This window comes from Phalangium opilio, unplaced genomic scaffold, assembly GCF_054372755.1.
Source record: "Phalangium opilio isolate 3A_F unplaced genomic scaffold, DU_Popi_V2 ptg000019l_1, whole genome shotgun sequence".
In the NCBI taxonomy this organism is placed as follows: domain Eukaryota; kingdom Metazoa; phylum Arthropoda; class Arachnida; order Opiliones; family Phalangiidae; genus Phalangium; species Phalangium opilio.
In genome coordinates, this window is record NW_028324152.1 from 7,211,264 (window position 1) to 7,233,446 (window position 22,183).

Below are 22,183 nucleotides of genomic sequence, written 5' to 3' on the forward strand. Positions count from 1 at the left end.
GGGCTCGAACCACCAACCTTTCGGTTAACAGCCGAACGCGCTAACCATTGCGCCACGGAAGCTCAGAAATGAAATGGTCGTCAGGTATTGTGGAAAAACTTTGGCTTTTTACGTTACATTTGAGACTTCACAACACCGCTCCCGGGTGGGCTCGAACCACCAACCTTTTGGTTAACATCCGAACACGCTAATCATGGAGCCAAGGAAGCTCAGAAATGAAATTGTCGTCAGGTATTGTGGAAAAACTTTGACTTTTTACGTTACATCTAAGACCTCACAACACCGCTCCCGGATGGGCTCGAACCACCAACCTTTCGTTTAACAGCCGACGGCGTTAACCATTGCCCAACAATAGCCCAAAGATTAAATGTTCGTCTGGCATTGTTGAAAAACTTTGGATTTTTACGTTACACGTGAGATTTCACAACACCGCTCCCGGGTAGGCTCGAACCACCAACCTTTCGGTTAACAGCCGAACGCGCTAACCATTGCGCCACGGAAGCCCAAAAATTAAATGGTCATCAGGTATTGTGGAAAAAAAACAAAAGTGAAAAAGCCAACGGCACGCAGTATTCCCAAGTACTGTATGCGCTCGACGCTGCTTAACTTCGGTGATCGGACGAGAACCGGTGTTTTCAGCCTGATATGGCCGTTGCCGAGAGTGCTAGTTAATAATTTGAATTTATTTAACATTCATCTTTATAAAACAATAACAAAAAGAAAATATGTTTGCTTTTTTCATATCTATTGGAATTTAAAACAGGAAAAAAAAGTGAAAAAGCCAACGGCACGCAGTGATCCTAAGTTGTCCTACTCCCAAGTACTGACTGCGCTCGACGCTGCTTAACTTCGGTGATCGGACGAGAACCGGTGATTTCAGCGTGATGTGGCCGTTGCCGAGAGTGCTGGTTAATAATTCGAATTTAAATTAAGTGAGACAAATTAACCTTCATCTTTTTAAAACAAAAACAAAAAGAAAATATGTTTGCTTTTTTCATATCTATTGGAATTTAAAAGAGGAAAAAAAAGTGAAAAAAGCCAACGGCACGCAGTGTTCCTAAGTGGTCTCCTACCCAAGTACTGACTGCGCTCGACGCTGCTTAACTTCGGTGATCGGACGAGAACCGGTGTTCTCAGCGTGATATGGCCGTTGCCGAGAGTCATAGTTAATCATTTGAATTTAATTAACCTTCATGTTTATAAATCAATAAAAAAAGAAGATATGTTTGCTTTTTTCATATCTGGTGGAATTTATAAGAGGAAACAAAAAGGAAAAAGCCAACGGCACGCAGTGTTCCTAAGTCGTCTCCCTCCCAAGTACTGACTGCGCTCGACGCTGCTTAACTTCGGTGATCGGACGAGAACCGGTGTTTTCAGCGTGATATGGCCGTTGTCGAGAGTGCTAGTTAATAATTTGAATTTAAAGTTTCAAAGTTTCAAAGTTTATTTGGCATAGTTTAGTACAAAAGCTCATGAGGAGGGACCAAGTCTTCAAGCGACTTATTGCCCTCCTTAAATTTCTTAAGATTAACGACAATTGGACAACAAAATTAGATAAAGAACATTAAAAGAGAATAACCACAAAAAAATATAATATAAATTAAAATTTAAATAAAGTTTTGCAAATACATGGATATAGTTTAATATCTTTTGTAAAGCATGACTTTACAAACCTTAATTAACCTTCATCTTTATAAAACAATAACAAAAAGAAAATATGTTTGCTTTTTTCATATCTGGTGGAATTTAAAAGAAGAACGCGCTAACCATTGAGCCACGGAAGCCCAAAAATTAAATGGTCGTCCGGTATTGTGGAAAAACTTTGGCTTTTTACGTTACATTTGAGACTTCACAACACCGCTCCCGGGTGGGCTCGAACCACCAACCTTTTGGTTAACATCCGAACACGCTAACCATGGAGCCAATGAAGCTCAGAAATGAAATGGTCGTCAGGTATTGTGGAAAAACTTTGACTTTTTACGTCACATCTGAGACTTCACAACACCGCTCCCGGATGGGCTCGAACCACAAACCTTTTGACTAACAGCTGAACGCTCTAACCATTGCGCCACGGAAGCCCAAAAATTAAATGTTCGTCAGTTATTTTTAAAAAACTCTGAATTTTACGTTACATCTAAGACCGCACAACACCGCTCCCGGATGGGCTCGAACCACCAACCTTTCGGTTAACAGCCGAACGCGCTAACCGTTGCGCCACGGAAGCTCAGAAATGAAATTGTCGTCAGGTATTGTGGAAAAACTTTGACTTTTTACGTCACATCTGAGACCTCACAACACCGCTCCCGGGTGGGCTCGAACCACCAACCTATTGGTTAACAGCCGAATGCGCTAACCATTGAGCCACGGAAGCCCAAAAATTAAATGGTCGTCAGGTATTGTGGAAAAACTTTGGCTTTTTATGTTATTGTTTTAAAAAGATGGTTAATTTGTGTCACTTAATTTAAATTCGAATTATTAACTAGCACTCTCGGCAACGGCCATATCACGCTGAAAACAAAGGTTCTCGTCCGATCACCGAAGATAAACAGCGTCGAGCGCAGTCAGTACTTGGGAACACTGCGTGCCGTTGGCTTTGTCACTTTTGTTTTCTCTTTTAAATTCCACCAGATATGAAAAAAGCAAACATATCTTCTTTTTGTTATTGTTTTATAAAGATGAATGTTAATTAAATTCAAATTATTAAATAGCACTCTCGGCAACGGCCATATCACGCTGAAAACACCCTTTCTCGTCCGATCACCGAAGTTAAGCAGCGTCGAGCGCTGTCAGTACTTTGGAGGGAGACCAATTAGGAACACTGCGTGCCGTTGGGTTTTTCACTTTTATTCGTCTTTTAAATTCCAATAGATTTGAAAAAAGCAAACATATTTTCTTTTGTTATTGTTTTAAAAAGATGAAGGTTAATTGGTTTCACTTATTTTAAATTCGAATTATTAACTACCAATCTCGGCAACGGCCATATCACGCTGAAAACACCCGTTCTCGTCCGATCACCGAAGTTAAGCAGCGTCGAGCGCTGTCAGTACTTTGGAGGGAGACCAATTAGGAACACTGCGTGCCGTTGGGTTTTTCACTTTTTTTCCTCTTTTTTAAATTCCAATAGATATGAAAAAAGCAAACATATTTTCTTTTGTTATTGTTTTAAAAAGATGAAGGCTAATTGGTTTCACTAAATTTAAATTTGAATTATTAACTACCAATCTCGGCAACGGCCATATCACGCTGAAAACACCGGTTCTCGTCCGATCACCGAAGTTAAACAGCGTCGAGCGCAGTCAGTACTTGGGAACACTGCGTGCCGTTGGCTTTGTCACTTTTGTTTCCTCTTTTAAATTCCACCAGATATGAAAAAACAAACATATCTTCTTTTTGTTATTGTTTTATAAAAATGAAGGTTAATTAAATTCAAATTATTAAATAGCACTCTCGGCAACGGCCATATCACGCTGAAAACAGAGGTTCTCGTCCGATCACCGAAGTTAAGCAGCGTCGAGCGCAGTAAGTACTTGGGAGGGAGAAAACTTAGGAACACTGCGTGCCGTTGGCTTTTTCACTTTTCTTCCTCTTTTAAATTCCAATAGATATGAAAAAAGCAAACATATTTTCTTTTGCTATTGTTTTAAAAAGATGAAGGTTAATTTATCTCCCTTAATTTAAATTCGAATTATTAACTAGCACTCTCGGCAACAGCCATATCACGCTGAAAACACCGGTTCTCGCCCGATCACCGAAGTTAAGCAGCGTCGAACGCAGTCAGTACTTGGGAACACTGCGTGCCGTTGGCTTTGTCACTTTTGTTTCCTCTTTTAAATTCCACCAGATATGAAAAAAGCAAACATATCTTCTTTTTGTTATTGTTTTATAAAGATGAATGTTTATTAAATTCAAATTATTAAATAGCACTCTCGGCAACGGCCATATCACGCTGAAAACACCCGTTTTCGTCCGATCACCGAAGTTAAGCAGCGTCGAGCGCTGTCAGTACTTTGGAGGGAGACCAATTAGGAACACTGCGTGCCGTTGGGTTTTTCACTTTTATTCGTCTTTTAAATTCCAATAGATTTGAAAAAAGCAAACATATTTTCTTTCGTTATTGTTTTAAAAAGATGAAGGTTAATTGGTTTCACTTAATTTAAATTTGAATTATTAACTACCAATCTCGGCAACGGCCATATCACGCTGAAAACACCGGTTCTCGTCCGATCACCGAAGTTAAACAGCGTCGAGCGCAGTCAGTACTTGGGAACACTGCGTGCCGTTGGCTTTGTCACTTTTGTTTCCTCTTTTAAATTCCACCAGATATGAAAAAAACAAACATATCTTCTTTTTGTTATTGTTTTATAAAAATGAAGGTTAATTAAATTCAAATTATTAAATAGCACTCTCGGCAACGGCCATATCACGCTGAAAACAAAGGTTCTCGTCCGATCACCGAAGTTAAGCAGCGTCAAGCGCAGTCAGTACTTGGGAGGGAGACCAATTAGGAACACTGCGTGCCGTTGGGTTTTTCACTTTTCTTCGTCTTTTAAATTCCAATAGATATGAAAAAAGCAAACATATTTTCTTTTGTTATTGTTTTAAAGCGATGAAGGTTAATTTGTTTCACTTAATTTAAATTCGAATTATTATCTAGCACTCTCGGCAACGGCCATATCACGCTGAAAACACTGGTTCTCGTCCGATCACCGAAGTTAAACAGCGTCGAGCGCAGTCAGTACTTGCGAACACTGCGTGCCGTTGGCTTTGTCACTTTTGTTTCCTCTTTTAAATTCCACCAGATATGAAAAAAACAAACATATCTTCTTTTTGTTATTATTTTATAAAGATGAAGGTTAATTAAATTCAAATTATTAAATAGCACTCTCGGCAACGGCCATACCACGCTCAAAACAGAGGTTGTCGTCCGATCACCGAAGTTAAGCAGCGTCGAGCGTAGTAAGTATTTGGGAGGGAGACAACTTAGGAACACTGCATGCCGTTGGCTTTTTCACTTTTCTTCCTCTTTTAAATTCCAATAGATATGAAAAAAGCAAACATATTTTCTTTTGCTATTGTTTTAAAAAGATGAAGGTTAATTGGTTTCACTTAATTTAAATTTGAATTATTAACTACCAATCTCGGCAACGGCCATATCACGCTGAAAACACCGGTTCTCGTCCGATCACCGAAGTTAAACAGCGTCGAGCGCAGTCAGTACTTGAAAACACTGCGTGCCGTTGGCTTTGTCACTTTTATTTCCTCTTTTAAATTCCACCAGATATGAAAAAAACAAACATATCTTCTTTTTGTTATTGTTTTATAAAAATGAAGGTTAATTAAATTCAAATTAATAAATAGCACTCTCGGCAACGGCCATATCACGCTGAAAACAAAGGTTCTCGTCCGATCACCGAAGTTAAGCAGCGTCGAGCGCAGTCAGTACTTGGGAGAGAGACCAATTAGGAACACTGCGTGCCGTTGGGTTTTTCACTTTTCTTCGTCTTTTAAATTCCAATAGATATGAATAAAGCAAACATATTTTCTTTTGTTATTGTTTTAAAACGATGAAGGTTAATTTGTCTCACTTAATTTAAATTCTGATTATTAACTAGCACTTTCGGCAACGGCCATATCACGCTGAAAACACCGGTTCTCGTCCGATCACCGAAGTTAAGCAGCGTCGAGCGCAGTCAGTACTTGGGAGGGAGACCACTTAGGAACACTGCGCGCCGTTGGCTTTTTCAATTTTTTTCCTCTTTTAAATTCCAATAGATATGAAAAAAGCAAACATATTTTCTTTTGTTATTGTTTTAAAAAGATGAAGGTTAATTTGTCTCACTTAATTTAAATTCGAATTATTAACTAGCACTCTCGGCAACGGCCATATTACGCTGAAAACAAAGGTTCTCGTCCGATCACCGAAGATAAACAGCGTCGAGCGCAGTCAGTACTTGGGAGGGAGACCACTTAGGAACACTGCGTGCCGTTGGCTTTTTAACTTTTCTTCCTCTTTTAAATTCCAATAGATTTGAAAAAAGCAAACATATTTTCTTTATGTTATTGTTTTAAAATGATGAAGGTTAATTTAAATCACTTAATTTAAATTCGAATTATTAACTAGCACTCTCGGCAACGGCCATATCACCCTGAAAACACCGGTTCTCGTCCGATCACCATAATTAAGCAGCGTCGAGCAGTCAGTACTCCACGCTGCTTAACCGGTGTTTTCAGCGTGATATGGCCGTTGCCGAGAGTGCTATTTAATAATTTGAATTTATTTAACCTTCATCTTTATAAAACAATAACAAAAAGAAAATATTTTGCTTTTTCCATATCTATTGGAATTTAAAACAGGAGAAAAAATGTGAAAAAGCCAATGGCACGCAGTGATCCTAAGTGGTCTCCCTCCCAAGTACTGACTGCGCTCGACGCTGCTTAACTTCGGTGATCGGACGAGAACCGGTGTATTCAGCGTGATATGGCCGTTTCCGAGAGTGCTAGTTAATAATTTGAATTTAATTAACCTTCATCTTTATAAAACAATAACAAAATGAAGATGTGTTTGCTTTTTTCATATCAATTGGAATTTAAAAGAGGAAAAAAAAGTGAAAAAGCCAACGGCACGCAGTGTTCCTAAATGGTCTACCTCCCAAGTACTGACTGCGCTCGACGCTGCTTAACTTCGGTGATCGGACGAGAACCGGTGTTTTCAGCCTGATATGGCCGTTGCCGAGAGTGCTATTTAATAATTTGAATTTAATTAACCTTCATTTTTTAAAAAAAAATCAAAAAGAATATATGTTTGCTTTTTTCATATCTGGTGGAATTTAAAAGAGGAAACAAAAAGGAAAAAGCCAACGGCACGCAGTGTTCCCAAGTACTGACTGCGCTCGACGCTGCTTAACTTTGGTGATCGGACGAGAACCGGTGATTTCAGCGTGATATAGCCGTTGCCGAGAGTGCTAGTTAATAATTCGAATTTAAATTAAGTGAGACAAATTAGCCTTCATCATTTTAATACAATAACAAAAAGAAAACATGTTTGCTTTTTTCATATCTTTTAAAATTTAAAAGAGGAAAAAAAGTGAAAAAGCCAACGGCACGCAGTGTTCCTAAGTGATCTCCCTCCCAAGTATTGACTGCGCTCGACGCTGCTAACGTCGGCGATCGGACGAGAACCGGTGTTCTCAGCGTGATATGGCCGTTTCCGAGAGGTCTAGTTAATAATTCGAATTTAAATTTAGTGAGACAAATTAACCTTCATCTTTTAAACAATGGCTTTTTAATTTTTTTCCTCTTTTAAATTCCAATAGATATGAAAAAACAAACATATCTTCTTTTTGTTATTGTTTGATAAAGATGAAAAGCTTTGACTTTCTACGTTACTTCTAAAACTTCACACCATCGTTCCCGGATGGGCTCGAACCACCGACCTTTCAGTTAACAGCTGAACGCGCTAACTATTGCGCCCCGGAAGCCCAAAAATTAAATGTTCTTCAGGTATTGTGGAAAAACTTTGACATTTTACGTTACATCTGAGACCTGAAATGGTCGTCAGGTATTGTGGAAAAACTTTGGCTTTTTACGTTATATCTGATACCTCAAAACACCGCTCCCGGGTGTGCTCGATCCACCAACCTTTCTGATAACAGCCGAACGCGCTAAAAGGCGCCACGGAAGCCCAGAAATTAAATGGTCGTCAGGTATTGTGGAAAAGCTTTGACTTTTTACGTTACATCTGAGACCTCACAACACCGCTCCCGGGCGTGCTCGATCCACAAACCTTTCGATTAACAGCCGAACGCGTTAACCATTGCGAAAAGGAAGCCCAAAATGTAAATGGTCGTCAGGTATTGTGGAAAAGCTTTGACTTTTTACGTTACCGATATATTTGCTTGAATTAAAGAAAAAAGTACAAAAATAATGGTGTCAGTGGTTATACTTGAAAATAGCGAAAAAAACTCAAAATGTTCTTCTCTGGTCGAGAAACGTCGATTTTGAAAATGGTATTAAAAATCGAGGTACATTTTTATTTATTGATCAATCGAGATGAAATCACTTTTAATGAGTATTTAATAGGTATATAAGCTAAATTCGGTCAAAAATTTGTGCAGAAAATAATGCATTCAAAAGTGTACCGAAAAAATCGCATGTTTTTTTATTCAAGGTAGAAAGTCCGTGACAACGATTTATTTTTGAAAGTTGAATTTGAACAGTTTTTTGAATGAATATCGTTACATTTGCTTGAATTAAAGCAAAAAGTACAAAAATAATGGTTTCAGTGGTTATATTTGAAAATAGTGAAGAAATACTCAAAATATGCTTCTATGGCCGAGAAACGTCGATTTTGAAAATGTTATTAAAAATCTAGGTACATTTTTATTTATTGATCAATCGAGATGAAATCACTTTTAATGAGTATTTTATAGGTAATTAAGCTGAATTCGGTCAAAAAATTGTCCAGAAAAAAATGCATTCAAAAGTCTATCGAAAAAATCGCATATTTTTTGTCTTCAAGATACAAAATCCGTGACAACGATTTCTTATTGAAAATTCAATTTGAAGTTTTTTGAATGAATATCGTTAAATTTGCTTCAATTAAAGCAAAAAGTACAAAAAAAATGGTTTCAGTGGTTATATTTGAAAATAGTGAAAAAATTCTCAGATGTAACGTAAATAGCAAGTTTTTCCACAATACCTGTCGAACATTTAATTCTTGGGCTTCCGTGGCGCAATGGTTAGCGCGTTCAGCTGTTAACCGAAAGGTTTGTGGTTCGAGACGACCCGGGAGCGTAGGTGTGAAGTTTTATAAGTAATGTAAAAAGGCAAACTATTCCACAATACTTGACAACCATTTATTTTCTAAGCTTCCATGGCGCAATGCTTTACGCGTTCGGCTGTTAACTGAAATGTTGGTGCTTGGAGCCCACCCTGGAGCGGTGTTGTGGGGTCTCAGATGTAGCGTAAAAAGTCATAATGTTTCAACAATATCTGAAGACCATGTAATTTTTGGGCTTCCGTGGCGCGATGGTTAGCGCGATCAGCTGTTAACCGAAAGGTTGGTGGATGGAGCACACCCGGGAGCGGTGTTGTGAGGTCTCAGATGTAACGTAAAAAGTCAAAGTTTTTCCACAATACCTGACGAAAGTTTAATTTTAGGGCTTCCGTGGCGCGATGGTTAGCGCGTTCAGCTGTTAACCGAAAGGTTGGTGGATGGAGCACACCCGGGAGCGGTGTTGTGAGGTCTCAGATGTAACGTAAAAAGTCAAAGTTTTTCCACAATAGCTGAAGAACATTTAATTTTTGGGCTTCCGTTGCGCAATGGTTAGCGCGTTTGGCTGTTAACCGAAAGGTTGGTGGTTCGAGCACACCCGGGAGCGGTGTTGTGGGATCTCAAATGTATCGAAAAAAGTCAAAACTTTTCCACAATACGTGACAGCCATTTAATATCTGAGCTTCCGTGGCTCAATGGTTAGCGCGTTCGGCTGTTAACCAATAGGTTGGGTGTTCGAGCCCACCCGGGAGCGGTGTTGTGGGATCTCAAATGTATCGTAAAAAGCCAAAGTTTCTCCACAATACCTGACGACCATTTAATTCTTGGGGTTCCGTGGCGCAATGGTTAGCGCGTTCGGCTGTTAACCGAAAGGATGGTGGTTCGAGCCCATCCGGGGGCGGTGTTGTGAGGTCTCAGATGTGACGTAAAAAGTCAAATTATTTCCACAATAATTTACGACCATTTCATTTCTGAGCTTCCTTGGCTCCATGGTTAGCGCGTTCGGATGTTAACCAAAAGGTTGGTGGTACGAGCCCACCCGGGAGCGGTGTTGTGAAGTCTCAAATGTAACGTAAAAAGCCAAAGTTTTTCCACAATACCTGACGACCATTTCATTTCTGAACTTCCTTGGCTCCATGGTTTGCGCGTTCGGATGTTAACGAAAAGGTTCGTGGTTCGAGCCCACCCGGGAGCGGTGTTGTGAAGTCTCAAATGTAACGTAAAAAGCCAAAGTTTTTCCACAATACCTGACGACCATTTAATTTTTGGGCTTCCGTGGCGCAATGGTTAGCGCGTTCGGCTGTTAACCGAAAGGCTGGTGGTTCGAGCCCACCCGGGAGAGGTGTTGTGAGGTCTCAGATGTAGCGTAAAAGGTCAAAACTTTTCCACATTACGTGACAACTTTTAATTTCGGAGCTTCCGTGGCTCAATGGTTAGCGCGTTCGGCTGTTAATCAATAGGTTGGTGGTTCGAGCCCACCCGGGAGAAGTGTTGTGAGGTCTTAGATGTAACGTAAAATTCAGTCCTGACTGCGTTCGACGCTGCTTAACTTCGGTGATAGGACTAGAACCGGTGTATTCAGCGTGATATGGCCTTGTCGAGAGTGCTATTTAATAATTTGAATTTAATTAACCTTCATCTATATAAAACAATAAAAAAAAGAAGATATGTTTGCTTTTTTTCATATCTATTGGAATTCAAAAGAGGAAAAAAAAATTGAAAAGCCAACGGCACGCAGAGTTCCTAAGTGGTCTCCCTCCCAAGTACTGACTGCGCTCGACGCTGCTTAACTTCGGTGATTGGACGAGAACCGGTGTTTTCAGCGTGATATGGCCGTTGCCGAGAGTGCTATTTAATAATTTGAATTTAATTAACCTTCATAAAACAATAACAAAAAGAAGATATGTTTGCTTTTTTCATATCTATTGGAATTTAAAAGAGGAAAAAAAGTGAAAAAGCCAACGGCACGCAGTGTTCCTAAGTGGTCTCCCTCCCAAGTACTGACTGCGCTCGACGCTGCTTAACTTCGGTGATCGGACGATAACCGGTGTTTTCAGCGTGATATGGCCGTTGCCGAGAGTGCTAGTTAATAATTCGAATTTAAATTAAGTGAGACAAATTAACCTTCATCTTTTTAAAACAATAACAAAAAGAAAATGTGTTTGTTTTTTTCATATCTTTTGGACTTAAAAGACAAAAAAAGTGAAAAAGCTAACGGCACGCAGTGTTCCTAAGTGGTCTCCCTCCCCAATACTGACTGCGCTCGACGCTGCTTAACTTCGGTGATCGGACGAGAACCGTTGTTTTCAGCGTGATATGGCCGTTGCCGCGAATGCTAGTTAATAATTCGAATTTAAATTAAGTGAGACAAATTAACCTTCATATTTTTAAAACAATAACAAAAAGAAAATATGTTTGCTTTTTTCATATCTATTGGAATTTAAAAGAGGAAAAAAAGTGAAAAAGCCAACGGCACGCAGTGTTCCTAAGTGGTCTCCCTCCCAAGTACTGACTGCGTTCGACGCTGCTTAACTTCGGTGATCGGACGAGAACCGGTGTTCTCAGCGTGTTATGGCCGTGGCCGAGAGTGGTAGTTAATAATTCGAATTTAAATTAAGTGAGACAAATTAACCTTCATCTTTTTAAAACAATAACAATAAGAAAATATGTTTGCTTTTATAATATCTATTGGATTTAAAAGACAAAAAAAGTGAAAAAGCTAACGGCACGCAGTGTTCCTAAGTGGTCTCCCTCCCAAGTACTGTCTTCGCTTGACGCTGCTTAACTGCGGTGATCGGACGAGAACTGGTGTTTTCAGCGTGATATGGCCTTTGCCGAGAGTGCTACTTAATAATTTGAATTTAATTAACCTTCATCTTTATAAAACAATAACAAAAAGAAGATATGTTTGGTTTTTTCATATCTGGTGGAATTCTGAGAGAGCGGTCGCTCTCTTAGATAAGACCTCATACTGCTCTTAATGTATAAGGAGGGTTTTTTGTTTGGATGTAGTTTTTTTTGTGTTGTGTTAACTGTTCTGAAAAAATTCCACAGAACTGCAATCCGGGTCCTTAATATGTAGTTAAAATTTCAAAGGGATTCATCTAATAGTTTATTTTATAAAAAATAAAGTTGCTAAGGGTGGTTTTCATTTACATAAAATTAATCAGCCTTTTTAGCAAAAAACTGGAAAATTCCCATAGAAATAACATGGGAATTTTTATAAAAAAGGCAAAATTGTGGAACGTATATAACAAAAACTATACATTTCTTAGGATTGAAAACGGTTTTAAATGAACATATGATCTTTATTTTAGGTCCTTTTCTACTCTTTATTTCGAAAAATTAAGTTTAAGTATGTTTAATTTTAATTTTTCAAAAATACCTCGATTTGCGATTTTTCAATGATACACTGTTTTATTTGAAATTGACAACACATTGGAAACTCGCCTTTTTTAGTGGTTTATTTTTGCATTCCTATTGGAGCGATTCTATTTGAAGCCTTGTGGATGAAATGGTCTATTGAATGTTAAATAAGCTATGATGAAATGGTCTTCTGAAATGTGGGTTCTTGTGGGTGCTTTTAGGTACTTGTGGATGCTTATAGGTACTTGTGGGTTCTTGTGGGTACTTGTGGGTGCTTGTAGGTACTTGTGGGTACTTGTGGGTGCTTGTAGGTACTTGTGGGTACGTGTGGGTGCTTGTAGGTACTTGTGGGTGCTTGTGGGTACTTGTGGGTGCTTGTGGGTACTTGTGGATGTTTGTAGGTACTTGTGGATGTTTGTAGGTACTTGTGGATGTTTGTAGGTACTTGTGGGTACTTGTGGATGTTTGTGGGTACTTGTGGGTGCTTGTAGGTACTTGTGGGTACCTGTGGGTGCTTGTAGGTACTTGTGGGTACTTGTGGGTGCTTGTAGGTACTTGTGGGTACTTGTAGGTACTTGTGGGTACTTGTGGGTGCTTGTGGGTGCTTGTAGGTACTTGTGGGTACTTGTAGGTACTTGTGGGTACTTGTAGGTACTTGTGGGTACTTGTAGGTACTTGTGGGTACTTGTAGGTACTTGTGGGTACTTGTAGGTACTTGTGGGTACTTGTGGGTACTTGTAGGTACTTGTGGGTACTTGTAGGTACTTGTGGGTACTTGTAGGTACTTGTGGGTACTTGTGGGTGCTTGTAGGTACTTGTAGGTACTTGTGGGTACTTGTGGGTGCTTGTAGGTACTTGTGGGTGCTTGTAGGTTCTTGTGGGTACTTGTAGGTACTTGTGGGTACTTGTGGGTGCTTGTAGGTACTTGTGGGTGCTTGTGGGTGCTTGTAGGTACTTGTGGGTGCTTGTAGGTACTTGTGGGTGCTTGTAGGTACTTGTGGGTGCTTGTAGGTACTTGTGGGTACTTGTGGGTGCTTGTGGGTACTTGTGGGCGCTTGTGGGTGCTTGTAGGTACTTGTGGGTACTTGTGGGTGCTTGTGGGTACTTGTGGGTACTTGTGGGTGCTTGTAGGTACTTGTGGGTGCTTGTGGGTGCTTGTAGGTACTTGTGGGTGCTTGTAGGTACTTGTGGGTGCTTGTAGGTACTTGTGGGTGCTTGTAGGTACTTGTGGGTGCTTGTAGGTACTTGTGGGTGCTTGTAGGTACTTGTGGGTACTTGTAGGTACTTGTGGGTACTTGTGGGTGCTTGTGGGTGCTTGTAGGTTCTTGTGGGTACTTGTAGGTACTTGTGGGTGCTTGTAGGTACTTGTGGGTACTTGTGGGTGCTTGTGGGTACTTGTGGGTGCTTGTGGGTGCTTGTAGGTATTTGTGGGTGCTTGTGGGTGCTTGTAGGTACTTGTGGGTGCTTGTAGGTACTTGTGGGTGCTTGTGGGTGCTTGTAGGTACTTGTGGGTGCTTGTGGGTGCTTGTAGGTGCTTGTGGGTACTTGTGGGTGCTTGTGGGTACTTGTGGGTGCTTGTGGGTACTTGTAGGTGCTTGTAGGTACTTGTGGGTGCTTGTAGGTGCTTGTAGGTACTTGTGGGTGCTTGTAGGTACTTGTGGGTACTTGTAGGTACTTGTGGGTGCTTGTAGGTACTTGTGGGTGCTTGTAGGTACTTGTGGGTGCTTGTAGGTGCTTGTAGGTACTTGTGGGTGCTTGTAGGTACTTGTAGGTACTTGTGGGTGCTTGTAGGTACTTGTAGGTGCTTGTAGGTACTTGTGGGTGCTTGTAGGTGCTTGTAGGTACTTGTGGGTGCTTGTAGGTACTTGTGGGTGCTTGTAGGTGCGTGTGGGTACTTGTAGGTACTTGTGGGTGCTTGTAGGTACTTGTGGGTGCTTGTAGGTACTTGTGGGTGCTTGTAGGTGCTTGTGGGTGCTAGTAGGTGCTTGTGGGTGCTTGTAGGTGCTTGTGGGTGCTTGTAGGTACTTGTGGGTGCTTGTGGGTTCTTGTGGGTGCTTGTAGGTACTTGTGGGTGCTTGTAGGTACTTGTGGGTGCTTGTAGGTACTTGTGGGTACTTGTAGGTACTTGTGGGTACTTGTAGGTACCTGTGGGTGCTTGTAGGTACTTGTGGGTGCTTGTGGGTGCTTGTAGGTACTTGTGGGTGCTTGTGGGTGCTTGTAGGTACTTGTGGGTGCTTGTGGGTGCTTGTGGGTACTTGTGGGTGCTTGTAGGTACTTGTGGGTGCTTGTAGGTACTTGTGGGTGCTTGTAGGTGCTTATGGGTACTTGTGGGTACTTGTAGGTACTTGTGGGTACTTGTAGGTGCTTGTAGGTACTTGTGGGTGCTTGTAGGTACTTGTGGGTGCTTGTGGGTACTTGTGGGTGCTTGTAGGTACTTGTGGGTACTTGTAGGGGCTTGTAGGTACTTGTGGGTGCTTGTAGCTTCTTGTGGGTGCTTGTAGGTACTTGTGGGTGCTTGTAGGTACTTGTGGGTGCTTGTAGGTGCTTGTGGGTACTTGTGGGTGCTTGTAGCTACTTGTGGGTACTTGTAGCTACTTGTGGGTGCTTGTAGGTACTTGTGGGTGCTTGTAGTTACTTGTGTGTGCTTGTAGGTACTTGTGGGTGCTTGTAGGTACTTGTGGGTACTTGTGGGTGCTTGTAGGTACTTGTGGGTGCTTGTAGGTACTTGTGGGTACTTGTAGGTGCTTGTAGGTACTTGTGGGTGCATGTAGGTACTTGTGGGTGCATGTAGGTACTTGTGGGTGCTTGTAGGTACTTGTGGGTGCTTGTAGGTACTTGTGGGTACTTGTAGGTGCTTGTAGGTACTTGTGGGTGCATGTAGGTACTTGTGGGTGCATGTAGGTACTTGTGGGTGCTTGTAGGTACTTGTGGGTGCTTGTAGGTACTTGTGGGTGCTTGTAGGTGCTTGTAGGTACTTGTGAGTGCTTGTGGGTGCTTGTAGGTACTTGTGGGTGCTTGTGGGTGCTTGTAGGTACTTGTGGGTGCTTGTGGGTGCTTGTGGGTACTTGTGGGTGCTTGTAGGTACTTGTGGGTGCTTGTAGGTACTTGTAGGTGCTTGTAGGTGCTTATGGGTACTTGTGGGTACTTGTAGGTACTTGTGGGTACTTGTAGGTGCTTGTAGGTACTTGTGGGTGCTTGTAGGTACTTGTGGGTGCTTGTGGGTACTTGTGGGTGCTTGTAGGTACTTGTGGGTACTTGTAGGGGCTTGTAGGTACTTGTGGGTGCTTGTAGCTTCTTGTGGGTGCTTGTAGGTACTTGTGGGTGCTTGTAGGTACTTGTGGGTGCTTGTAGGTGCTTGTGGGTACTTGTGGGTGCTTGTAGCTACTTGTGGGTACTTGTAGCTACTTGTGGGTGCTTGTAGGTACTTGTGGGTGCTTGTAGTTACTTGTGTGTGCTTGTAGGTACTTGTGGGTGCTTGTAGGTACTTGTGGGTACTTGTGGGTGCTTGTAGGTACTTGTGGGTGCTTGTAGGTACTTGTGGGTACTTGTAGGTGCTTGTAGGTACTTGTGGGTGCATGTAGGTACTTGTGGGTGCATGTAGGTACTTGTGGGTGCTTGTAGGTACTTGTGGGTGCTTGTAGGTACTTGTGGGTACTTGTAGGTGCTTGTAGGTACTTGTGGGTGCATGTAGGTACTTGTGGGTGCATGTAGGTACTTGTGGGTGCTTGTAGGTACTTGTGGGTGCTTGTAGGTACTTGTGGGTGCTTGTAGGTGCTTGTAGGTACTTGTGAGTGCTTGTGGGTGCTTGTAGGTACTTGTGGGTGCTTGTAGGTACTTGTGGGTGCTTGCCCCGGGTACTTGTGGGTGCTTGCCCCGGGTACTTGTGGGTGCTTGCCCGGGTACTTGTGGGTGTTTGTAGGTACTTGTGGGTGCTTGTAGGTACTTGTGGGTGCTTGCCCCGGGTACTTGTGGGTGCTTGCCCCGGGTACTTGTGGGTGCTTGCCCCGGGTACTTGTGGGTGCTTGTAGGTACTTGTGGGTACTTGCCCCGGGTGCTTGTGGGTACTTGCCCCGGGTGCTTGTGGGTACTTGCCCCGGGTGCTTCTGGGTACTTGCCCCGGGTGCTTGTAGGTACTTGCCCCGGGTGCTTCTGGGTGCTTGCCCCGGGTGCTTGTAGGTACTTGCCCCGGGTACATGTAGGTGCTTGTGAGTGCTCGTAGGTACTTGCCACAGGTGTTTGTAGGTACTTTTCCTCCTCCATAGGATTAACATTACACTAAATTTTGGAAGCTCGTAACTCTGGTTGTATTAGAGATTCGGGGATATCCTTTGATTATTTAGTCCTATTTGCCCCTTCCCTCCTTCGTTAACATTTGCTCCATAGGATACTCCATATACGGGGAAAACCTGGAAAACTCAGGGAAGTATATGGGGAAAAGCCTGGAAATCTCAGGGAAATTTGTTTTCCAAAAGTTGTATGAACCTTGTTATGGAACATATCTTTTAAACTTATGGTTTTAGTTATATAAAGTTTTACCAAGAAGCGATATCTAGTTTACTAGGGAGAAGGTATGAGATGCCTAAGTATTCGCGCGCCATAGTCCCAGTCCCACTTTCAAAATACAAAGGGGGACGTAAAAGGAGGCCGGGCTATTTCGCCTCTCCTCAGTCGGAAAACACGTAGTTTTCGTCATTCGCGTCGCGTTAACGTGAGTTTTCTGGTCCGTGACCAAATAAGGATATTTTAAACTGGACATTAGGCCAGCGACTTTCCTGACTTGGAATAAATAAACTGGTCCATGACCATTGACCAGAGCACGTCGTCTGCTAAACTAAAGAAGTGGATAATTAAAATATTAGAATTTTAATGTGTGGAGTCTGGTTACCCTTGAACTTTCTTAGTAGTCTCGTGGACCACTGACCCCCCCCCTCCGATTTAATTTTTGAACTGGAACAGGCAATTTTTAAACTGGTCATTTGCCCTTTGTCACCGCCTTATTTCCCACGCTGGCGCGAGTTGCTTTGCGTTGTCGAGTGCGTGATGGAGTTGGCTATGCCTGGAGTCCCAACCTTGAAGGAGAGAGGAAAGGAGTAGAAACCCCCATACCTATAGCGTTGCCTGTGTACCCCCACCTACGGCACCATAGTCCTCCCAGCATCCTTAGCGGTTAGGTAGGGTCGTACTGGACGAAATTGTAAAGGGCGCTCCCTCTATCTTCAAAATAGAAGCTAGTTCTCATACAAATAAAATGGCGCTACGCGGCAGCACTTAGCAATCGCCTACCGAAGGGTAGGGGCGTGCGCGAGATACATTGGGAGAGATACGGTGCCGCAGGTATCATTTCCAATCCATCTCAACTCCCTTATCCCTGCCCCAGCCCCCGCGACTTCCAACCACTAGCATAGCCCACTCGATCACGCTCTCTTTTCCCCGGCTACATATTTTGAAGATGGCGCTTTTTAGGCTTATTAACAATCTTGGTTCAACTTTGTGAACTTTTAGGGTAGCCCTGACTATATTTTGTTTAAGGTTTTAAGCTTAATATCAAACAGACGTTACTTTATGCTACAAAAAAGTTTGAAATTGACAATCTTGGATCGTCTTTGTGAAGTTTTAAGGATATCCGAATTTCATATTGGGCTTTTGACAATTTTGCGCTAAATGTTAAACGGACATAAATCAGAATTTTTAAAAATTTTGTAAAATTGTCTATTTGGTCCTATTTCTGGAATTTTTAGGGGGGCGCCGCGCGTTTCCATAAATGATTGTAAAAAATTGGATTATGTTAATTACAATAAGAATACAAACTTTTATTGATTTACGTTTTTTTTGAAGTATCATTATAAATAAATGTTTGATTGAGCTAAAGTTATGGTCCCCTTTATATATGTTTCTGCTTAGTGCAGATTTTGAAAATGTAAAACAGTTTCTTAACATTCTTAATTAAAATGAAGACTGAAGGAACAGATATTAATCAAAAATGTCTTGATTAGAATCAAGACCTAAAAAGTATCGATAAGACTGAGGTTATCACTTGTCTGAAGGATCAGATATTAATTTTTCTTTTTAATTGAAACTTAAATGCATGCTTAAGAAAAAACAACGTTCCATTACCGTTTTCCGTTGAAATAAATTATTTTACTCGTAATCAATTTCAAAAATTTACTTATCTCGGCTTTTCGAGCACAATTCCATTCCCCGAAAACATTTTATCATTACATTAATTACTTTTGGGAGATAACGTGTCAAAATATCCTATAAAACAATAAAAAACTGTAATAGCGGTCTGTTTAGCCATGACAACAACCTTTTAAAAGTTACAAGCACTATATAACACTTTCGAGACTAACAGGACCTGAGCAAACTATAGCTTAACCTGCTACTACTAGGACCAGGGAGAATTGATATAACTGGAGTTGAAATTTCATTATGTGCGACCTGCGGCCTTGAAACTCTCCCATTGTCCCAGTGTGTGTAGAACATAATTTTTCGCTGTTATCTGCCAAAATCAATCTTTCTATGTAGTGCCGCCTCCTCAATTGAATTTTTCATGATATATTAAGGTTTGAACGAACAAAATTCTAGATTACTATTTTCACTACCATGTCCCTCTGCTAACTTGAAGCAAAATTTCCTCTCTTTTTGCTGGTCATTACCGGTGCCATTCCCTTGACTTTCTGTTCGTTATAACTACTATCATGAGTTTATTTATTTCAAACCAAAATATAAAAAAATGGTTTCTTTTCCTTTTGTGCTACTTAGAATTTACAAATGTATATAACGTTGTGCCGTGCCATATCAAATAGTCTCTAACCATTGTTAGAAACTAAAGAGAGAAATTGGGCAGTAACACTAATCATGCCCTGAACTATGAGAAAGAACAATACGACGGTTGACTAAAGTACACTTGATATTACATCATTTTGCAAAACCGCGAGTAAAAATCTTACTGTCCCTATTGAATTTGGCGCCATTGGTTTTAGAATAATTAAAATGTTCCACTGCGAAGCATGCCGGTCACGAATGGGTATGTAACGTCTTTAGGAACCTTTTAAAACGCAAAACCATACACGTACTCTCCCAAAAGTAATTAATGTAATGATAAAATGTTTTCGGGGAATGGAATTGTGCTCGAAAAGCCGAGATAAGTAAATTTTTGAAATTGATTACGAGTAAAATAATTTATTTCAACGGAAAACGGTAATGGAACGTTGTTTTTTCTTAAGCATGCATTTAAGTTTCAATTAAAAAGAAAAATTAATATCTGATCCTTCAGACAAGTGATAACCTCAGTCTTATCGATACTTTTTAGGTCTTGATTCTAATCAAGACATTTTTGATTAATTTAAAAGAGGAAACAGAAAGGAAAAAGCCAACGGCACGCTGTGTTCCCAAGTACTGACTGCGCTCGACGCTGCTTAACTTCGGTGATCGGACGAGAACCGGTGTTTTCAGCGGGATATGGCCGTTGCCGAGAGTGCTAGTTAATAATTCGAATTTAATTAACCTTCATATTTATAAAACAATAACAAAAAGAACATATGTTTGGATTTTTCATATCTGGTGGAATTTAAAAGAGGAAACAAAAAGGAAAAGCCAACGGCACGCAGTGTTCCCAAGTACTGACTGCGATCGACGCTGCTTAACTTCGGTGATCGGACGAGAACTGGTGTTTTCAGCGTGATATGGCCTTTGCCGAGAGTGCTACTTAATAATTTGAATTTAATTAACCTTCATATTTATAAAACAATAACAAAAAGAAGATATGTTTGGTTTTTTCATATCTGGTGGAATTTTAAAGAGGAAACAGAAAGGAAAAAGCCAACGGCACGCTGTGTTCCCAAGTACTGACTGCGCTCGACGCTGCTTAACTTCGGTGATCGGACGAGAACCGGTGTTTTCAGCGGGATATGGCCGTTGCCGAGAGTGCTAGTTAATAATTCGAATTTAATTAACCTTCATATTTATAAAACAATAACAAAAAGAACATATGTTTGGATTTTTCATATCTGGTGGAATTTAAAAGAGGAAACAAAAAGGAAAAGCCAACGGCACGCAGTGTTCCCAAGTACTGACTGCGATCGACGCTACTTAACTTCGGTGAGCGGACGAGAACCGGTGTTTTCAGCGTGATATGGCCGTTGCCGAGAGTGCTAGTTAATAAATCGAATTTAAATTAAGTGAGACAAATTAACCTTCATATTTTTAAAACAATAACAAAAAGAAAATATGTTTGCTTTTTTCATATCTATTGGAATTTAAATGAGGAAAAAAAAGTAAAAAAGCCAACGGCACGCAGTGTTCCTAAGTGGTCTCCCTCCCAAGTACTGACTGCGCTCGACGCTGCTTAACTTCGGTGATCGGACGAGAACCGGTGTTCTCAGCGTTATATGGCCGTGGCCGATAATGTTAGTTAATAATTCGAATTTAAATTAAGTGAGACAAATTAACCTTCATCTTTTTAAAACAATAACAAAAAGAAAATGTGTTTGCTTTTTTCATATCTATTGGACTTAAAAGACAAAAAAAGTGAAAAAGCTAACGGCACGCAGTGTTCCTAAGTGGTCTCCCTCCCAAGTACTGACTGCGCTCGACGCTGCTTAACTTCGGTGATTGGACGAGAACCGGTGTTTTCAGCGTGATATGGCCGTTGCCGAGAGTGCTATTTAATAATTTGAATTTAATTAACCTTCATAAAACAATAACAAAAAGAAGATATGTTTGCTTTTTTCATATCTATTGGAATTTAAAAGAGGAAAAAAAGTGAAAAAGCCAACGGCACGCAGTGTTCCTAAGTGGTCTCCCTCCCAAGTACTGACTGCGCTCGACGCTGCTTAACTTCGGTGATCGGACGATAACCGGTGTTTTCAGCGTGATATGGCCGTTGCCGAGAGTGCTAGTTAATAATTCGAATTTAAATTAAGTGAGACAAATTAACCTTCATCTTTTTAAAACAATAACAAAAAGAAAATGTGTTTGTTTTTTTCATATCTTTTGGACTTAAAAGACAAAAAAAGTGAAAAAGCTAACGGCACGCAGTGTTCCTAAGTGGTCTCCCTCCCCAATACTGACTGCGCTCGACGCTGCTTAACTTCGGTGATCGGACGAGAACCGTTGTTTTCAGCGTGATATGGCCGTTGCCGCGAATGCTAGTTAATAATTCGAATTTAAATTAAGTGAGACAAATTAACCTTCATATTTTTAAAACAATAACAAAAAGAAAATATGTTTGCTTTTTTCATATCTATTGGAATTTAAAAGAGGAAAAAAAGTGAAAAAGCCAACGGCACGCAGTGTTCCTAAGTGGTCTCCCTCCCAAGTACTGACTGCGTTCGACGCTGCTTAACTTCGGTGATCGGACGAGAACCGGTGTTCTCAGCGTGTTATGGCCGTGGCCGAGAGTGGTAGTTAATAATTCGAATTTAAATTAAGTGAGACAAATTAACCTTCATCTTTTTAAAACAATAACAATAAGAAAATATGTTTGCTTTTATAATATCTATTGGATTTAAAAGACAAAAAAAGTGAAAAAGCTAACGGCACGCAGTGTTCCTAAGTGGTCTCCCTCCCAAGTACTGTCTTCGCTTGACGCTGCTTAACTGCGGTGATCGGACGAGAACTGGTGTTTTCAGCGTGATATGGCCTTTGCCGAGAGTGCTACTTAATAATTTGAATTTAATTAACCTTCATCTTTATAAAACAATAACAAAAAGAAGATATGTTTGGTTTTTTCATATCTGGTGGAATTCTGAGAGAGCGGTCGCTCTCTTAGATAAGACCTCATACTGCTCTTAATGTATAAGGAGGGTTTTTTGTTTGGATGTAGTTTTTTTTGTGTTGTGTTAACTGTTCTGAAAAAATTCCACAGAACTGCAATCCGGGTCCTTAATATGTAGTTAAAATTTCAAAGGGATTCATCTAATAGTTTATTTTATAAAAAATAAAGTTGCTAAGGGTGGTTTTCATTTACATAAAATTAATCAGCCTTTTTAGCAAAAAACTGGAAAATTCCCATAGAAATAACATGGGAATTTTTATAAAAAA

The 22,183-nt window shown here is 40.7% G+C and overlaps 3 non-coding genes and 31 pseudogenes across 3 annotated transcripts; 12 read left to right on the plus strand and 22 right to left on the minus strand.

The window, feature by feature from the left end:
* Window positions 1-554: 554 nt before the first annotated feature.
* LOC149701381 (5S ribosomal RNA) lies at window positions 555-657 on the minus strand (annotated as a pseudogene).
* A 122-nt stretch (window positions 658-779) lies between these two features.
* LOC149701382 (5S ribosomal RNA) lies at window positions 780-898 on the minus strand (annotated as a pseudogene).
* Window positions 899-1,036: 138 nt separating this feature from the next.
* On the minus strand, window positions 1,037-1,155 carry LOC149701383 (5S ribosomal RNA). Its single transcript, XR_016382232.1, has one exon. It is a non-coding gene; the product is annotated as a 5S ribosomal RNA (ribosomal RNA).
* Window positions 1,156-1,276: 121 nt separating this feature from the next.
* Window positions 1,277-1,395, minus strand: LOC149701384 (5S ribosomal RNA). Its single transcript, XR_016382376.1, has one exon. It is a non-coding gene; the product is annotated as a 5S ribosomal RNA (ribosomal RNA).
* A 1,320-nt stretch (window positions 1,396-2,715) lies between these two features.
* LOC149701385 (5S ribosomal RNA) lies at window positions 2,716-2,834 on the plus strand (annotated as a pseudogene).
* A 135-nt stretch (window positions 2,835-2,969) lies between these two features.
* Window positions 2,970-3,088, plus strand: LOC149701386 (5S ribosomal RNA; annotated as a pseudogene).
* A 137-nt stretch (window positions 3,089-3,225) lies between these two features.
* Window positions 3,226-3,328, plus strand: LOC149701387 (5S ribosomal RNA; annotated as a pseudogene).
* Window positions 3,329-3,449: 121 nt separating this feature from the next.
* Window positions 3,450-3,568, plus strand: LOC149701388 (5S ribosomal RNA; annotated as a pseudogene).
* Window positions 3,569-3,928: 360 nt separating this feature from the next.
* LOC149701389 (5S ribosomal RNA) lies at window positions 3,929-4,047 on the plus strand (annotated as a pseudogene).
* Window positions 4,048-4,182: 135 nt separating this feature from the next.
* Window positions 4,183-4,285, plus strand: LOC149701390 (5S ribosomal RNA; annotated as a pseudogene).
* Window positions 4,286-4,407: 122 nt separating this feature from the next.
* Window positions 4,408-4,526, plus strand: LOC149701391 (5S ribosomal RNA; annotated as a pseudogene).
* A 135-nt stretch (window positions 4,527-4,661) lies between these two features.
* On the plus strand, window positions 4,662-4,764 carry LOC149701392 (5S ribosomal RNA; annotated as a pseudogene).
* Window positions 4,765-5,140: 376 nt separating this feature from the next.
* On the plus strand, window positions 5,141-5,243 carry LOC149701393 (5S ribosomal RNA; annotated as a pseudogene).
* Window positions 5,244-5,365: 122 nt separating this feature from the next.
* Window positions 5,366-5,484, plus strand: LOC149701394 (5S ribosomal RNA; annotated as a pseudogene).
* A 135-nt stretch (window positions 5,485-5,619) lies between these two features.
* LOC149701395 (5S ribosomal RNA) lies at window positions 5,620-5,738 on the plus strand. The gene has a single exon (XR_016382148.1). It is a non-coding gene; the product is annotated as a 5S ribosomal RNA (ribosomal RNA).
* A 135-nt stretch (window positions 5,739-5,873) lies between these two features.
* LOC149701396 (5S ribosomal RNA) lies at window positions 5,874-5,992 on the plus strand (annotated as a pseudogene).
* Window positions 5,993-6,371: 379 nt separating this feature from the next.
* On the minus strand, window positions 6,372-6,490 carry LOC149701397 (5S ribosomal RNA; annotated as a pseudogene).
* A 122-nt stretch (window positions 6,491-6,612) lies between these two features.
* LOC149701398 (5S ribosomal RNA) lies at window positions 6,613-6,731 on the minus strand (annotated as a pseudogene).
* A 121-nt stretch (window positions 6,732-6,852) lies between these two features.
* On the minus strand, window positions 6,853-6,955 carry LOC149701399 (5S ribosomal RNA; annotated as a pseudogene).
* A 136-nt stretch (window positions 6,956-7,091) lies between these two features.
* Window positions 7,092-7,209, minus strand: LOC149701400 (5S ribosomal RNA; annotated as a pseudogene).
* Window positions 7,210-10,495: 3,286 nt separating this feature from the next.
* LOC149701401 (5S ribosomal RNA) lies at window positions 10,496-10,614 on the minus strand (annotated as a pseudogene).
* Window positions 10,615-10,729: 115 nt separating this feature from the next.
* On the minus strand, window positions 10,730-10,848 carry LOC149701402 (5S ribosomal RNA; annotated as a pseudogene).
* Window positions 10,849-10,982: 134 nt separating this feature from the next.
* LOC149701403 (5S ribosomal RNA) lies at window positions 10,983-11,101 on the minus strand (annotated as a pseudogene).
* Window positions 11,102-11,237: 136 nt separating this feature from the next.
* On the minus strand, window positions 11,238-11,356 carry LOC149701404 (5S ribosomal RNA; annotated as a pseudogene).
* Window positions 11,357-11,490: 134 nt separating this feature from the next.
* LOC149701405 (5S ribosomal RNA) lies at window positions 11,491-11,609 on the minus strand (annotated as a pseudogene).
* A 7,900-nt stretch (window positions 11,610-19,509) lies between these two features.
* On the minus strand, window positions 19,510-19,612 carry LOC149701406 (5S ribosomal RNA; annotated as a pseudogene).
* Window positions 19,613-19,958: 346 nt separating this feature from the next.
* On the minus strand, window positions 19,959-20,061 carry LOC149701407 (5S ribosomal RNA; annotated as a pseudogene).
* Window positions 20,062-20,182: 121 nt separating this feature from the next.
* LOC149701408 (5S ribosomal RNA) lies at window positions 20,183-20,285 on the minus strand (annotated as a pseudogene).
* Window positions 20,286-20,422: 137 nt separating this feature from the next.
* On the minus strand, window positions 20,423-20,541 carry LOC149701409 (5S ribosomal RNA; annotated as a pseudogene).
* Window positions 20,542-20,675: 134 nt separating this feature from the next.
* On the minus strand, window positions 20,676-20,794 carry LOC149701410 (5S ribosomal RNA; annotated as a pseudogene).
* A 115-nt stretch (window positions 20,795-20,909) lies between these two features.
* LOC149701411 (5S ribosomal RNA) lies at window positions 20,910-21,028 on the minus strand (annotated as a pseudogene).
* Window positions 21,029-21,162: 134 nt separating this feature from the next.
* LOC149701412 (5S ribosomal RNA) lies at window positions 21,163-21,281 on the minus strand (annotated as a pseudogene).
* Window positions 21,282-21,417: 136 nt separating this feature from the next.
* LOC149701413 (5S ribosomal RNA) lies at window positions 21,418-21,536 on the minus strand (annotated as a pseudogene).
* A 134-nt stretch (window positions 21,537-21,670) lies between these two features.
* Window positions 21,671-21,789, minus strand: LOC149701414 (5S ribosomal RNA; annotated as a pseudogene).
* Between the last annotated feature and the right edge of the window lie 394 nt (window positions 21,790-22,183).